Raw genomic sequence first — 15,688 nt, 5'->3', positions numbered from 1 at the left:
CGCCTTCTTAACACCCTTAAGCAATCATTTTGGTTCCCTGGAACTGGGGAGAGGGAGCCTTTCCTAGTCACAGTTATAACTTCACTTTCCTAGTCACTCTTATAACTTCACTTGCAGCAGGTTAGTAAGTGATAAGCTGCAGAGGAAGGCATTGTAAAGCTGTCATGTGGGGGCTTTTATTTTTGTCTTCCAAATCAAGCATTCTGCCAACAGAGCACTAGGTTCAGGTGCTTCATTAAGCTGACATCTCGTACATTTCAGTCTTGCTGATTGATAGCAGCTACTGCAGGAGGTCATGATCTGACCCCAAATTTGACTTTTATGCAATAAAGTAAGGATTCTTTAGTAGCCTGAATGATATAATTATTATCAGCATGTCTGCAAATGCAACACCTCAGTGAAATAATTTGTAGGGAGATTCTAGATTGTGAATCATGATTCTTTGTGGTGAAGTTTTGGCTGAAGAAGCTGTCATTTAAAAGATTTTGTGGAGGCATAGATTTCAGTCCTCTAACTATCCCCTTTTACCAACCTAAAATTTAAGAAATTATTCTTTCATGTATTTACTTTTCTTTAATCTCTTGACCTTACAACTTGATTGAAATGTACACTATTTATGGATTTGATACAAGAAAAAAGACATTGTGTCTATCCACATACATGTACTAGAAATTAAAAGTTGAGGGGTGAGAAATGAAAAATTCATAGCCTTGGATGTTGAGAAAGTCAGACCTGCTGTCTCCCCTTGAAGTCACGTAGGTGAAGCATTTTGACATAATGGAAGCATCAATGAACTGCTCTTGATTAAAAGTTTGACAGGTTGACACTATCCCCCTGAACAGGAAGACCAGGGTTGAAAGAAAATTTTAATACAAACAGAATTTCATTAATAACACAGTTTGCTATAATGGGGGTCTTTTTTCCCCCCACTGTTATTTTTGCTTAGATGGTGTCATTACCTTTTAAAGGGGAAAGACACTGTGGGTTAAGCTTTGTCTCAGAAATTATATCATACTAATGGAACAGGAGCTTTCAAGTAAAATATGAAACAAACTGTCTGGAATTATTCTGATTCTCCAGGCACAAACAAAACCAGTTTTAATAGAGTGGTTCCTTTAAGTGCAGGCTCTAGTCATTGAGCCAATGTTTTTTTTGTAGAAAGAGTACAGAAATTCATTAAACAATATAAAATAATCAATATAAGCAGAATATCAGAATGGCTTTACATCTCCCAAGATCCAAAAATATAGCCTCACTTCACTTTATTTACCTTTTGAGAGCTTTTTTTCTCTAATGTGGTAACTGTTAGACTCTATCTGCTCTGTTCAGTGTTAGGGCTGTCATGATGAAAGTGCATAAACAATATAAATAATAGTTTTTGGCACATGAAAGGAACTCTGACTGGATTGTTCTTTTGGAATTTAACCATCACTATTTTTGTTTGACTTTCAGGGATTTTTTTGTTATTATTTTTACTTTTAACCCAAAAATTCTTATAATCCTAAATTGATTATTTGAAAAAACATCATTCTTTTAACATATACATTACAATTTAATATTTATAGCTTGATACCAGTCAATCCGTATACAATTTAGTAAATATTTATTAAATCAGGCTTGTTTTTAAAGACTTACAGTTTTGTAACCACTCTCTAGCATTAATACTGTTTGAAGCAGAATGTCAGGCTGTGCAAGTCAGCCTCTATATTGTATTTCCAGTCCTTGTCTGCGGTGATCCTTCTTGACTTCTTTTCACTGCTGAATAGTTAAATAGTTTAAGCTCTTTCATATCCTTGATATTATCAGGTTATATAACCTCCCACTCCATTCCCATTCATCATCTCTGCAATGTAATATTTGCACATGGATTTTTTACATCTTAGTTTAGATTTTCAGAGACCCTTAAAGCAATTTATTAAACTCACAATATCTCTCTTTGTGATGCATTTTTAATTTCTCATTCAGAGGCAAGTTAATTGAATTACTGTGAGCTTACAGTCAGTACTTTCTTTATACTATTTAATTGTAAGTGTTGAGTTTTTAGATGCAGAGCTTGAGGCATATTTACCACCTTAATTGCAGACTCGTTCTAACTCTTTTTTTGAATATGATGAGTGTTGAAGTACTGACTCACAGTGGAAAGCAGGCAGTGTGCATCTTCTCAGTTTGGAAACCTAAAACCAAGCCATCTAAATCAATGAACTCGATACAATGATATAAACAGCTTATCCAGTCACCAACAGAGTTAGTATTAGAACTTGGGCATCTGCTTCGCATTTTCTTGTTCTCCAACCATGCCATTTCTCTCTCCTTAATGCATCAGTGACAAATTAAGTAAAAATGGACATGTGAGGAGTATGGGGAAGAGTATGTTGAAAACAAAGCAATTCAGAGAATTTTATCCTTTCTATCCAAGTCAATGGCAGGTGTTCTATGTCCTATTACAGCCTTGATAGCATGTTATGTTGCATCATTTCAGCATGCTTGCTCTCAGACTGGATGACTAAATGTCAGTTCAGATAGCAGTTATCCAATCCAAATGATGCACAGTTGGATGACAGCAGGTGAGCAGGAGAGTGTCCATTTCAGAAACCTACCCTGCCAGTTCATACATGGAAGGCTGCAGATACTCCGGATTTTGTCAGTAGAAAGGAACAGATGTAAACTAGGGAATATTTTCATGAGATTTTACAGTTCTTTCATGGTTGTCTACATATGATGGAGAAGAGAGCTCTTCAGAGTAAATATTAACAGTTCTGATTATCTTTCCATTTATCGACACAAAATTGGCAACAGACAACGTGTTATAAGCAAAAAAAAAAAAAAAAAAAACCACTGCCTTAAGAACCATTTCTTTGCTACAATGCCCATTAAATCAGCCTCTTGACATATTCCCCAGCAAGTTAAACTGATTGTGATTGGCTCTGAGTGAAATGGAAATGAGAAAATTCCAAATGAGCATGTGAACGTACAAACTGATTTTCAACCCATTCTAAACACAGGTTGGCTGAAGGCATTACTTATATAGGCCAGTAAGTGAGAAGCTGAAGTGCATCTGAATGTAAAAGCCAAAATCAATTTGATTTTAAATGATTTCCAGCTGATTTTAAAAAGCAATGGCGCAGAACTTATGTGTAAGGTTAAAAGGCGTCAATTTTGTTCCTTGCAGACTAAAGCAAGTTTATTTTTTCTCCTTTATTCAATTTGTTACTTCTTTTTATCCCACTACTGTTTTCAAGGTCCTGTATATCACTTTACTGGTTTTAGTTGAAATTATCAGACCAGCAATGCAAAGCACTTATACACAAAACTGAACACCAGATGGGACTCCGTGAATATTATATTATTCATGGCCAATGAATTAGAGATGCCTTAAAAAAGAAGAAATCTAGTCTGCTGTGGCATGTCCTCAGCTTTTATTCTAGCTGCAGGCTTCTTTTGCCTGTAAGCATTGAGTAACTCAAAAATCAAAATCCCCTTTGGAAATAGCAAGAGCTCTTCATGTTGAATTCAGTAGGCTGCTGGTCAGGCTGTGACTGCCATTCATTTAGTGAGCAAAATGATCATGTGATACAGGAACCATAATGAGTCTGAAGAAATCTGGACTCAATTTTTGTCCTTGTTTTGCCTAGTCTTGGCAATCTTGGGCAAAACATTTGTTCTCTCTCAGCCTTTGTTTCCTAAAGTATAATGTGAGAAAAAGAAATCCTTTATTTTTCATCTTTTGTTATCTGGCAACCGAGACTGTTCTGTTTGTGTCTAGAGAATTTATTTTTATTGCATGTGGAGAAGCAGCAACCCCTGCTTATTCCATTGGAAAACCAGGGTTTATTCTCTTACAGTACTTGGGATGTTGTGATGCTAATTAACTTGAAATTTCAGAAATACTTTGGTCAGTAACAAGGAAATGTAAGATACTATAGCTCCTCAGATTGGATGGACAGACAGTGGCCAGGAACTTAAATTTTTTTGAAATTATTGTTGTTTGTCCTTCGGAAAAATGCTCCTCAATACAGATATGGTAAGGACCCAGAACAGGGGTCAAACACAAGTTTAAATTATGCAGAGAGTTATTCCACAATGGAGCTTGGAAGAATTTAAAGGAATTTAAACTGGGACAAAATAGAACTTGTTCAAATCTTCACACAAATATTCATGATTAAGAATGGTGAAAAATGTGTCTGAGCTATTAGTTATAAAATCCTATAGCAGGAGTGATTTAAAGAAACTATAATCCATTTTTCTGGGAGTATTTTAAACGAGGACTAAACAAGCTGTTTTCTGAACCTCCTTTACATCACCATAAATTGAAGTAGAATTCTCCTCAGAAATCAGACTGTGTGTCACAGGGTCATTTGCATCCTCTCTTTCAGTCTCTCTCTGCATTCCAGTCCTTACGGCTTCCTACACTATGATTTCGTTTTCTGTTTGTATTTATAAGAGGATTTTATCGCTAATGTTTTTGTACAATGTAATTAAAAATCAGCTTCCTTACTGGATGCAAGGACTCTGAAGTCAACCCTCCATGTTTGATAGACTCCTTGAAAAGCAATATGGTAAATCCCACATATGAAGAGAGATTATGAACAAGACCTTCGGAAAGCATAAATTTAAAATTAGACTCTTGTTTACATTTTTTTTCAGTGGAAGTGTTTTCAGCACTTGGAACCAACTTATGTATTTGAGGGTCTGGAATCTCAGTCAGTGCCCTTATCCTTTCCCTTCTATTTAATGATTCTTTGTAGTACAAAATATCAGTTTTCCAATCTAGATATTTACTCATTGTGTACTTTTTACTACCATTTTAAATTATTTCTTATTTTTAAAGCTTCTGTCCCTGTGATATTAAAAATTTAGTGATATAAATGGACTACTAAAATGGCCATTTAGCTAATATGGCTTCTTTACAGTAATAAAATTGTATCCGTTCCTGCATAATTTCCTTTCTGAGAAGATTCAAACTGTTTTGAAGAAATATTTATCAAGCTAAATATTGTTAAGAATTTGGTGCAGAATCTTTTGTTAGTTTAAATAGCCTAAAGATTTTGTGCACTTGTATGTTTGTGTGCCAAAATATTGCTATTAAGTTGATGAGGAGTTATAGGTATACCTACACAGATTCACAACTGCAAAAATTTCTGGGACAGTACTTGATATTATATGAATCTATAGTAGGTTAACATGTATGTAGGTTAAAGGACCCTACATACAGGATTTAGAATGGGTAAAAGCAGTGAGCCAGTTTCTGGAAAGCTTTTCAGATGAGAAGAGGTTAAGTAAAATGAGTAGAAATAGAGGTATGAAGGCTGCATAATTCCTCATGATACAATCTTAAATTTTATGAAAAAGCAATAAGGAATGCTTCATCTCTATTTCTTAAAATTGTTAATAGTGCTTAAACCAATGGAAGTGGTTGGGTTTCCACATAAAAATATTAATAAACTATGGAACTGGAAAGTATGCTATAAAAGTCAAAGTATAATTAGATTAAGAAAACAGTTATCTAGACTTGAGAAAGGTACTCTTATCCTTGCAATTAAAATACAAAATCCTTGCTATTGAAAATGATGTCTTGATACAGTCTCAGCTCAGGAAGTCTGGAAGAGCTGAATTGCAGGATACACACCATAGAAAGGAGCTCTCTGTGTTATACAATGCTGAAGAATTGCTTTTCCAGAAGTTTTGGGGTTGTGTTTTTTTTCTACCATGAAATTTGATGGAAGATAGGGAAATCCTACAGCAGTGTTATGCCCTCACAATTGTTCCACTAATTTAAACCTGTCACACAGCCATTCTGTAGCAACATCAAATACAGTTTCTTTGATTTCAAATATGCTGATAATGCACTCTCTCACTCCAGTACATAGCAACTTTGTTCCTGTCCACATTTTGTACCCCAGATAATGCCTTGTGTGTTCTGTAACATGAATGTGGAGCACACAGCAAGTGCTAAAAGAAATGGATCCACTTACATGGGCAAAATCTCCCAGTAGCATATGCATGCACCTACAAGCAACTGTGAAATAGGGCAAGAATGCCTAACCTGAGGCCTACACTCACTCTAAAAATACCGGAGTTTAGCCCTGAACTGTTTTCATCTTAATCAGGGATTGAAATCCACAGTTAAGACCTAACATCCCAGAATCTGAGTCATCCATCTTCTGTTGAGAAGCATGTTGCGACCAGTGATGATTTTTTCCCCCAAGAGCTAATCTGGCACATAAAGGATGAGAACATTAGACATTTGCTTCTTTTTGTTGCAAAGTAGTTGCTGTTTCTTGACAGGACAAAAGTTGAGTCCCTCTCAGGAGGATTACACTACCAGTGTCCTTTGCTTATTGCTATCTGGGATTGTCTCAAAAATGCAGACAGAGCCTGCTGTTATCCATTACTTTCTCTTCTCATAGAGCTGCTCTGGAATAGCCAGGCAGATCTCTGGCTGCTTAGCATTTTGCACGCCACCAACAGAAAGAGTCAGTCCCTATAAGCCGCTCACCTTGACAGAGACAGCTGCACAATTTTTCCAAGTAGTGCTTTTATTAGAGTTTGACTGTTACTGGAAGTGCTGAGTGAGCCCATGGCTAGAACTCCCCATGGATTCACAGTGTGTTGTAGGTTCCAGGAAAGGAGGAGAACTTGGGGTTTTTATTATCATTTGTGCATGAACCAGCATTGTCAGAGTCTAGACATGCCTGATGGACCACCAGACTTCCATTGTGCTAGGAAGCTGTGAATGGAGCTGCTGCATGGCAGAGCATGGTGAATGAAGCCATTAAACACTTTTTATATTTTTCTCTCTCTTCTTGGGTCATCTAAATGTAAAAAATTCAACCTTTTCAGGCTGACTTCCCCTCCCCCAGTCCACACACAACCATTCCAACCATTCCAATTCCCAGCCACTCTTTGAGAATATTTCTTTCTACTATCTACAGCAGCAGCAAGAATACATGAAAAGTAGAGCTTGTGTCATCAGGGAGGCAGAGCTCACCCACCAAAAGGTGATCAGCAACCACCATGTATGCTTCACCTTTAAGTGCCCTTTTACTGTATGCAAGCACCTGTAGAGGCTAAAATGACCTGAAAGTGATTGCCTCCTGAGTTTGGGCCTTTGAAAGGTGGGTGAGGAGAAAACTTTGGATGCATAAATAAGCTGAAAAAATCCTCACTGTCAAATGAAATGTTCCTCTGCTTTATCACCATTATTTTTAGTGAGATTTTGCATTATGGTACCTTGAGTTTTAAATTAAATGTCAAATATAATTTGGCACTACAAAGAATGAATTATGTGACTGCCCTTAGAGAAAATCAGAAGGCTTAGCTCTCTGAGTTAAATTGGTATCTGCCTTCTGCTGAGCTGATGTGGGCTAATTGATTAGGATCTGACAGGATACCATATTGCAAATTCAGCACAATCTCTTCCATTAAAAAATATAGACCTAAGGTACCTTTAGGGAAAAGCAAAAGATCTCCTGTAAAACAGAATGGGGAGAGGAAAAGAGTATCTTCAAGGACTCTCTTTTGCACTGATGGGTTAGATTCCCCAGAAGCCCACACTTCTTAAGGGTACAATATGGATGTTAATATGCCCCAGGTCACTTTGGAAACAGGTTTGCAATCAAATTTCAGGTTCTTCTGGCCTAATTTTAAAGAGCAGCAAAATGTTTTCTCAGTTAGCTAACTAAATCTATCTCCATAAGAACTAAGATGACAAAGTGCCACTTTACATCATTAAAGGAAGGCAATACATTTTAATCAGTTATTACATGAGGAAGGACAAGCCAAGTGCTATAGCAGTGGGTCATTTTATAAATTCAGTGCTTGTGGCCCTCTCCCTTTCAAAATGCATGATGTTATTTCCTGGAAACATCAGTCTTAAAAAACTATTGTCAAGTAAACAAGCCTTGTGTTTCTCACAGCCTTCATGTCTGTGTAGTCTGGGTTTAATTTTCTGTTAAGTACGGGGAGTGTGGAGGGGGGAGGACTAAGTCTGAAGTTCTAATGTAGTCAGGCTGGAATCTGTCACTCAGCTTATTGCATGTTGATGACTCAGTGCAGTTTCAGCTGTAAGCAGACCATGATTTATGGACACCAAGTGAACTCCTGCGGCAAAAACCAGCCATGAGATCAGAGCAGCAATAGGGCCCTTTTTTGGCAGGAGACAGCGCCTGCATTTTTCTCATTCATGCCAAACTGCTTTGCACGGCAATTAGCTCTGTCCTCATTTAGTCTCCAGTCCCAAAGGGTAATGAAAGTCATATATCATCTTCAAGGCTGCTAATTATCCAGCTCAGTTACAGGTAGGCTTTGTAACTGTGAGAAGGGTCTGTCTGCTTGATATTTATTGCTCTTCTAATAAGCAAGCAAAGGAGAAGGGGGGGGGTGAAACTCTTGAAAGCTTGCCCATACCCCTTGCCTCAGATCCTTGACATACCTTCAGCAAATGTGCAAGTCAAAGGGGAAATGTCTTCATTCCACATATCCATTTTTCATGGTGTAACTAAACATTCAGCAAGAACAGAGCAAGTGCTTGAAACATGAGAGAACATACATTTGGACTGAGCTTGTCTCTAGTTGTTTGCTTGTGGAAAGACAATCCTTTGCATAAACAGACATGAAAACAGGAAGGGCAAAAGTGAGGAATGAGGAACTTCTTTCTCCTCTTCCACTCCTTTCTCTTCCAGCCCTTCAGCCCTCACCACAGCAGCATCTTGGGACAACGACGGGGTTAGAGAACTGTGCTTGTCTTACTGAAGATACATAAGAGGAACTTGATATTTCAACCCACTCACCATCAGCCTTGAAATGCAGTAAAATACAAATCTCTGTTTAGAGTTCAAGTCCTGCCTGACTTTCTATAAGAGGCTCAACCAGATGCTTGACAATTTCAGTCATTTTGGAAGTTGGTATTAATAGAGCCAGGTCTTGCAACTAGGAGCCATCTTTTACTGTCGTCAAAATATTAGCTAAAGCAGCAGTTCAAGTACCGGAGTACTTACTGTGCTAAGAAATGTATTAAATCCTTTCAACTTTTGAAAAGTTTTCATTTGCTTTTGACTTATTTGTTTCATTTGTATTTTTTCATCTTTAGTTCATACTTATTTTCATCAGTAAGCCTGAAAACTGCAGTCTGTTGCTGCATGAATTTGGAGGCATCTCCAAATCCTGTCGGCCACTGAAGGAGTTGTCAGATGTCCTCTCTAAATGCCCAGTGAAGTCTTATGCTTCATATGAAAAGTTTACAGAAAAGCTTCCTCCAATATTTCACATCAGCTGGGAGCCTTTTTGGCACTGGTGGCAGTGGCTGCTGAGGAAAAAGCTACTGTGCATATGCAGGAGAGCAATTTTGCAAGCTCCATCCCAGGGCTCAGCAGTGCATACTTTGTGCAGTTGACCTGTGTGCAGCATGCATGGAGTGAAATCTGATCTCTCTGCTATTATCAGGATTCACATTTACTACAGGCTTCATTGTCTCAAAAATCCTTATGACAATCTTGTGTAGAAAGGCAATTGTCAAAGCAAGCACCTCAAAAGGGAGCTGGGGCAGAAGCAGTGGGCAAAGCTCAGTGTCCTAGGGTGACTTTATGATGATGAATTGTATCCTTATTCATTTTTTTTAGTCCAGAAATAAGTTTTGCACCTTTTAAACTAGATCTGAGAGAGAAAGGGGCAAGATGGAGAAGTGGTGGAATGTCTGAGGTGGCTGTATTCAAAAACACAGTGATAAGAGCTTCAGCTTTCCTTCTCACAGACTGTGTTGTCTGCAGCACAGACAGCGGGAGATAGCTCTCCTTTGCTTTCTGTAAGTTTTTTTAGCTAGCTGAGGCAGAGAAATTCCCCAGACTGTGGCTTTGCTTTTTCTTGGAACTGATCAGCCCTGCTCTGGACTGCAAACCCAGAAAAACACCAGGAGCTCACACCCGTGGCCCACCAGGGCCCGAGCCGCTGCATTCCAGCACAGGAGAGACTGGTAAGAGACTGAGCGAGCCAAGCTACACCCTACGAGAAGGACTTTCTGAATTTGCTGTCTTTTCAGAACAGTGAGAGGTTTTATTGTTTAATATTTTTCATTTTTTATGCTTGTGAATGTTTTTCTTGTTAAATAAACAGGTTTCTTCCACTTTTCTCCAAAGAAATCTTTTCCCGAACCAGCTGAGGAAGGGGCCAATTCAATCTGCTTTCTAGAGGAACGCCTTTGGAAGTTTCCTCCCAAATTTGTCCTAAACCAGAACAAATACACCCAGCAAATGAAGAGCTTTGGCTGGCACTGACCTGCAGCTGCAGGTAAAACAAGCAGGATGAGCAGACATGCTGCTCAGCATTTGTGCACCATGAGAGCAGCATGTGACTGTACCGGTAGAAGGCAGAGAAGATAAGGACCTACTGTCACAGAGGGACACTGTGGCAGAGTGCACTGCTGCAAGGTATGCGGCTCTTCGGGCGGGAGCTGAACTGCAGCACAGTGGGAGATCTGCCGCCTTTCAAGGCTTTGAACTGCGGTGTGGCATTGGGAGGGGCCCAGCACTGCTCCGGTGCCTCTGGGTGTCTCTGGTGGATAAATCCAGGCCTGACTTTCATTTCTGTCAGCAGCAGGAAAGCACTTAGAGGGTGGGGATTTGAAAGAAGGAGAGGAAGTTCCTTAATCTTTTTTACATCTCCTCTGTATCTCTGCTGATGCAAAAAATGGAGGATCAACTTTCATGATCAAATGTGATTTCATTTTTCACTGCGTTGAGAATGGCAGAACATTTTCCGTGGTTCTCATCTTGGCCTGGAGGAAACACTAGAAAATTGGATGAGATCCAAGCAGTTCAGATACCAGGACTCAGGAGCATTTGCAAAGGAGTGGGTGCTCATCTGTCATGCATTGGCAGGTTCCCTTGAACTGAGTAGTACTCATCTGATTTATACCAGTCACAGAGGTGCCCTGCAAACTTTGAGTTATTTGTCTACCCTGTCTTTGCCAAGTTTCCAAACCTGTTGACTTGAACTTTCAGTAGTTGCTTTCCAAGTGCTCTCACCCCACCCTTCCTGGCAATAGGTATCCACGTAGCTCTGTGTGATGGCTGTGGGAACTGCTGTTGTATATCCTGCTGCAGAACAGAGCGCTGGTGTCTGATCCTGCTGTCTTGCAGAGTCAAGGCTTGAGGCACTGTGACACTGGTGCTAAGGTGAAGGAAGGGCAGTGAGTTGGATAGAAGTCGTTCAGGATCGTTGGGGTGGTCTGCTAATCTGGGATCTTGACACTGAAAATGGCTAGTGCTAAGTGTTGTGGAGAAACTGCCTCTTTTTCTCCCATTATTTAATTCTTCTGATATGAAGCGGCCCTTTTTTCTCAACAGTAAGAATACCTGTTTCTAAAAAAAAGCATTTAACTTTGCAGTACTTACTCTGTAGTCCCCAAACTTGTCTTTTTACAGAACTTGAAGTTTTTCTCTGTCTTTTTGTATGCTTAGCTGACAGTGGGGATATGGACAAAAAATGTTAAAGGCTTCCTCCAGATTCTGCTGAAGCCACTAGTGCATTGTTTTTTCCATTCCACCATTTGGTTTATCACTTTCTCCTAAGCTACCTTTTCATGTAATGTTAATTAGTATGACACCAATATTCAGTATAGTTTTGGAAGTAGTATCTTCTGAGATGAAGATGAAAGTAATGAAAAATGAATGTTCAAGCCTCACACTTCCCTGTCCATAACACTTCTCTTACAATTTAGTTTCATTTGGTTTAATTTACATTTCTTGTCCAATCTCTTGAAACAAACTCCTGTCTGATGTATCTCTTTTCATTTGTATTACCAAATGACCATCATATCATCAAGGCAGGTATGCCAAAGTCTTACTATTTATCAATAATTTGATTTGCTGTTGTGCAGCCAATAACACAGTAATCTGCTCTTTCCTTTCTTCACCAAAAAGGGGCGATACTTGGGTGTAGTTTTATATCAACCATGGCTAATCTATTTCTAAACACCAAAAAGGTGGTGAAAGGGTGTCTGTTCCTGGTCCTTGTGTTGTGGCAGCAGCAGCATTCATCCAGCTGTACAGCTGCACTGAGGACTGGATCTGGCTGACTGCTGAGGATGCATCTCCATGTGCTGACACAAAGCATGGAGGACAGACAGGTGAGATGGGGGAAAAGAAGATTTGTCCCTTGCAGTAGTATTTCAGAGTTTACTAGAAGAAGCTGACCATGAAATCACTCCCTTACTGTAGCTGCATCTCTACTCTTTCCATTTAGACCCCAGTTTCTTAGATGAATCCTTCAGCAAGTGAAAAGAAAAAAAAGAAACAGGTAGGCATGCTTAATGTGTTTAGAAATGTGCAGGATAAAAAGACCAAACCCATTGAAACAATTGGTGTCTTTCCTGTAAATGCTTGTGTGTTTTACTTTCCTGATAAACGAGAACAGCACTGCTGTCAATGGAAACTGAAAGACTATTCTTGGCAGTTGTGTGCTTTGGATCTGTCACATAGAGGGTTTTTCTGAAAAGCTAAGCTGCAGGAGTATTTATAAGGGGGAGTTTAATTTGAAAAGAGTCTATCGGGGAGCCTGAGAAAGATATAGCAATCAAACATCTTTGATCATGTTATATCTCAAAACTCTTATCCTTGCTGCATGGACCTTACGCAAGATTCAACTGTTCTCCAAGCACCTAACCACAGCCTAAAAAGAAATCTGCTGTGAGATAATTTTACTGTTTCCTTTCAGATGAAGCAAGGGGGAAAAAAAGAGAAAAGATTGGGGAAAATTCTATTTGTGGCAATTAAACTGTAGATTTTCAAAATTATTCTTGAGTGTGAGTTAACTGCCATGGGAACCTTGCTCTGCATGTTTCTTGTGGCAAACTTTTGTGGAGAGCCTCCATGTTGAACAGCTTGGGCTGCAAGAGAACTCCAGACAGTTCCTGGGGACTTTGTTTTGGTAGGGATGACCCTGGCTGACTCCCTTCCCAGCTGCTGTTGCACAGGGGTGTTTTTCCCCCTTCTTAACTGTGCTATCCCAGAGGCCACTGGCATTGCTGCTAATGGGCAGCAGTGGGTCTGTGCTGGAGCCAGCTGGCATTGGCTCTGTCAGACACAGGGGAAGCTCCTGGCAGCTTCTCACAGAAGCCACCCCTGTAACTTCCCCCACTGGAAAAACCTTGCCATGCATCCCCAATACATCCTTAATCATTACTGCATAAAAAAATCACTTAGAGGATTCAGGTATTCCGTTTGTTTTTTCTACTAAAATGTCTCTATGTATAAAATTGGCAGGAGGGAATAGGCATGGTGTGCATTTTGTCATCCTTTAAATTTTATATTCATGGGTTAATGACTAAAGAATGGGCTGTACAAATCACTAATCAATAAGTGTGGTGGGGGAAACATGCACAAGAGCTTTGAAGTGTGAGGTACAGGAAACGAGAGTATTATTTCTTATGATGGAGGTTTTGTTTTCTACCATGCATTTCTATGCTCAACACTTAATACATTGCTTCTCTTCTTTTGTAACAGGCAATCATTAAAAATTTGACCACCTGCAACTGGGAAGGCATCAATCAGATCTCACTTGGTAGATGTTAAGCTCATAGTCAGGGCTACCAAATCTTTGGCATATGTATGTGAAGAAGGCTTAGGAAGGAATGTTTTATCCAATCTCTTATGTATGCTGCTTTGCACATGGTCTTGTATTATGGTCATCTCTCCAATATCATGTACATGTCATTGCTTTTTATGAAAGAGCAAGCAATGATGGGCACAGAACAACAATGATGGGCAATTATGGGCATAGAATAAAAGAGGCCAAAGTTTTCAGTGTTATTTAGTTCTTGAAGATTTGTTCTTTGCCACATATGGAAGTCTTGATGAGCCTACAAGAGAACCCGTCTCTTGTCCTGATGAACTCTGGCCTTTCTGTAGAGTGTCCTTTTAGGACTGAGGGCTCTAAGTGATTATGGTTTGCATCTTGAATATGTACATAACTATTCTGGAAAAATTAAAAAAAAATTGATATTGGTTTGAAATTTTATGTAATATCTTCATAGGTAGCACAAAACAAAAGTAGCTTGGTGGCAGTACTACTCCGGAAACATACAAATGCACCCTTTTATGGGAAGAAACCAAGGTCTTTGTGAGCTCTCATGAGAATTTAATAAGAAATACACAGTAGCTGGCTAGAATAAGCTAATTAATGGTTTCATTCTGTGCTGATTTTTTACTACTGAGTTTTTAAGGGAATAATGGAAGGCTCTTCCTCAAATTAAATATTCTGTGTCTCATTCACGTAAGTTACCTGTTATTCATGGTTCTCTTTCTTAATCTGAGGATTGCAAACCTTGGGCTTCTCCACTGCAACTCAGAGAGTCCTGGGGCACCTGTGCCTTTCCTGTTTTGGGGACACTGGCAGAATAAAGGTGGTGAGTAAAGAATAAATGTTTTCTTGCTGTTTAAGAAAGCTTCCTGAATATGCTAGATTTTCTTTCCAGTAACTAGGGATAATTTCATAATTGCTCTTCTGTTTTGCTCTGTTTGAGGTTATTTCCATCAATTCATAGTGATTTTGTACCTGGTAACACCACAAAAGTGTGGCCATGCATAATTCTTACCTAATTGTGTTTCTAGGCTATATCTCATTATGATTAATTAACATGCTTTTTCGGCAAGAAGGAAAATGTTTTATTTAATAATACAGTAAGCAACACACCAATGTTTAGTGAACTGTCAGTGGAAGTGGTTGTTTTCAGATTCAAAAATTATCACACTAAGTAATTATTTTCAGAAGCAATCCTTTTATTCCTATCTTGCTTCATATAGCTGGACTGATATTTATATGGTTTTCAGTCTTCAAGCCAAGGCAACCATCCTGTTGCTCTCATTCAAACTGAAAGGGATTTTATTTTAAATCCATTGCAGTATTTGTTCATTCTAGGCTATTTAAATATCATTGCTAAGCAAGCAAGAGAATGCCTCTTTTCTCTAGCTGGTTCTGCAAGCAGTACCATACTATTTTATTCCAGTTTTGGCATGGCTGCAAGGAGCAGAATTTGGTGTATCCAGGAGTTCCAATGTCTCTGCATTATAGTGACTAGCACTTCATTTGGGGCAGGGCTCAGCTGTGGCTTGCGGTAGATCCCTGTCCAAGAAGAGAGCAAGAATTCTACGAGCTCTTGGTCTTCATGGCTTCCTAAGTGCACTCCTACCTCTCTGATTTCTGCTTCCCCATCTTCAGATGCCTCATATATATCTGTGTCCCAGCTGAGAGTCATTGGCAGAGGAAAGCAATCAGAGCTTCCCTTTCAGCTTTCCACATAGTTCCCAGGGGTCTATATGCCTTGAAGGCAAAAAAACTTTTGTGCTTATTGCCAATACAGATATTTTCATCCTATTTATGGATACATCAACACTGAAAGTGCTGAGACACAGAAGCTGGCACAGCATGAGAAAGTCTGGAACAAAGAATGGTGGGAAGGACAGTGGATGTATCTATGCTTGTTTTCTAGAACACTGCTTAGTCTAAGGAACAGCAAGCACAATCAAATGGCCTCTAGATCTGAGCTCTTATCTCTGCACATCATCACATGGACTAACCATTCAATCTGCAACCTGGAGTCAGACTCTCAAGTCCTCAGTGAGAGAAAATTCCCATTGGAGTCTGGCAGAAGGAACATATCATTTTGTTAAAAAACACTGAATATGCAGTAACAGCT

This window comes from Fringilla coelebs (assembly GCF_963513975.1).
Source record: "Fringilla coelebs genome assembly, chromosome: 8".
NCBI classification, from domain to species: Eukaryota; Metazoa; Chordata; class Aves; order Passeriformes; family Fringillidae; genus Fringilla; species Fringilla coelebs.
The sequence above is the reverse complement of the archived record's forward strand: the minus strand, read 5'-3'. Positions refer to the sequence as shown.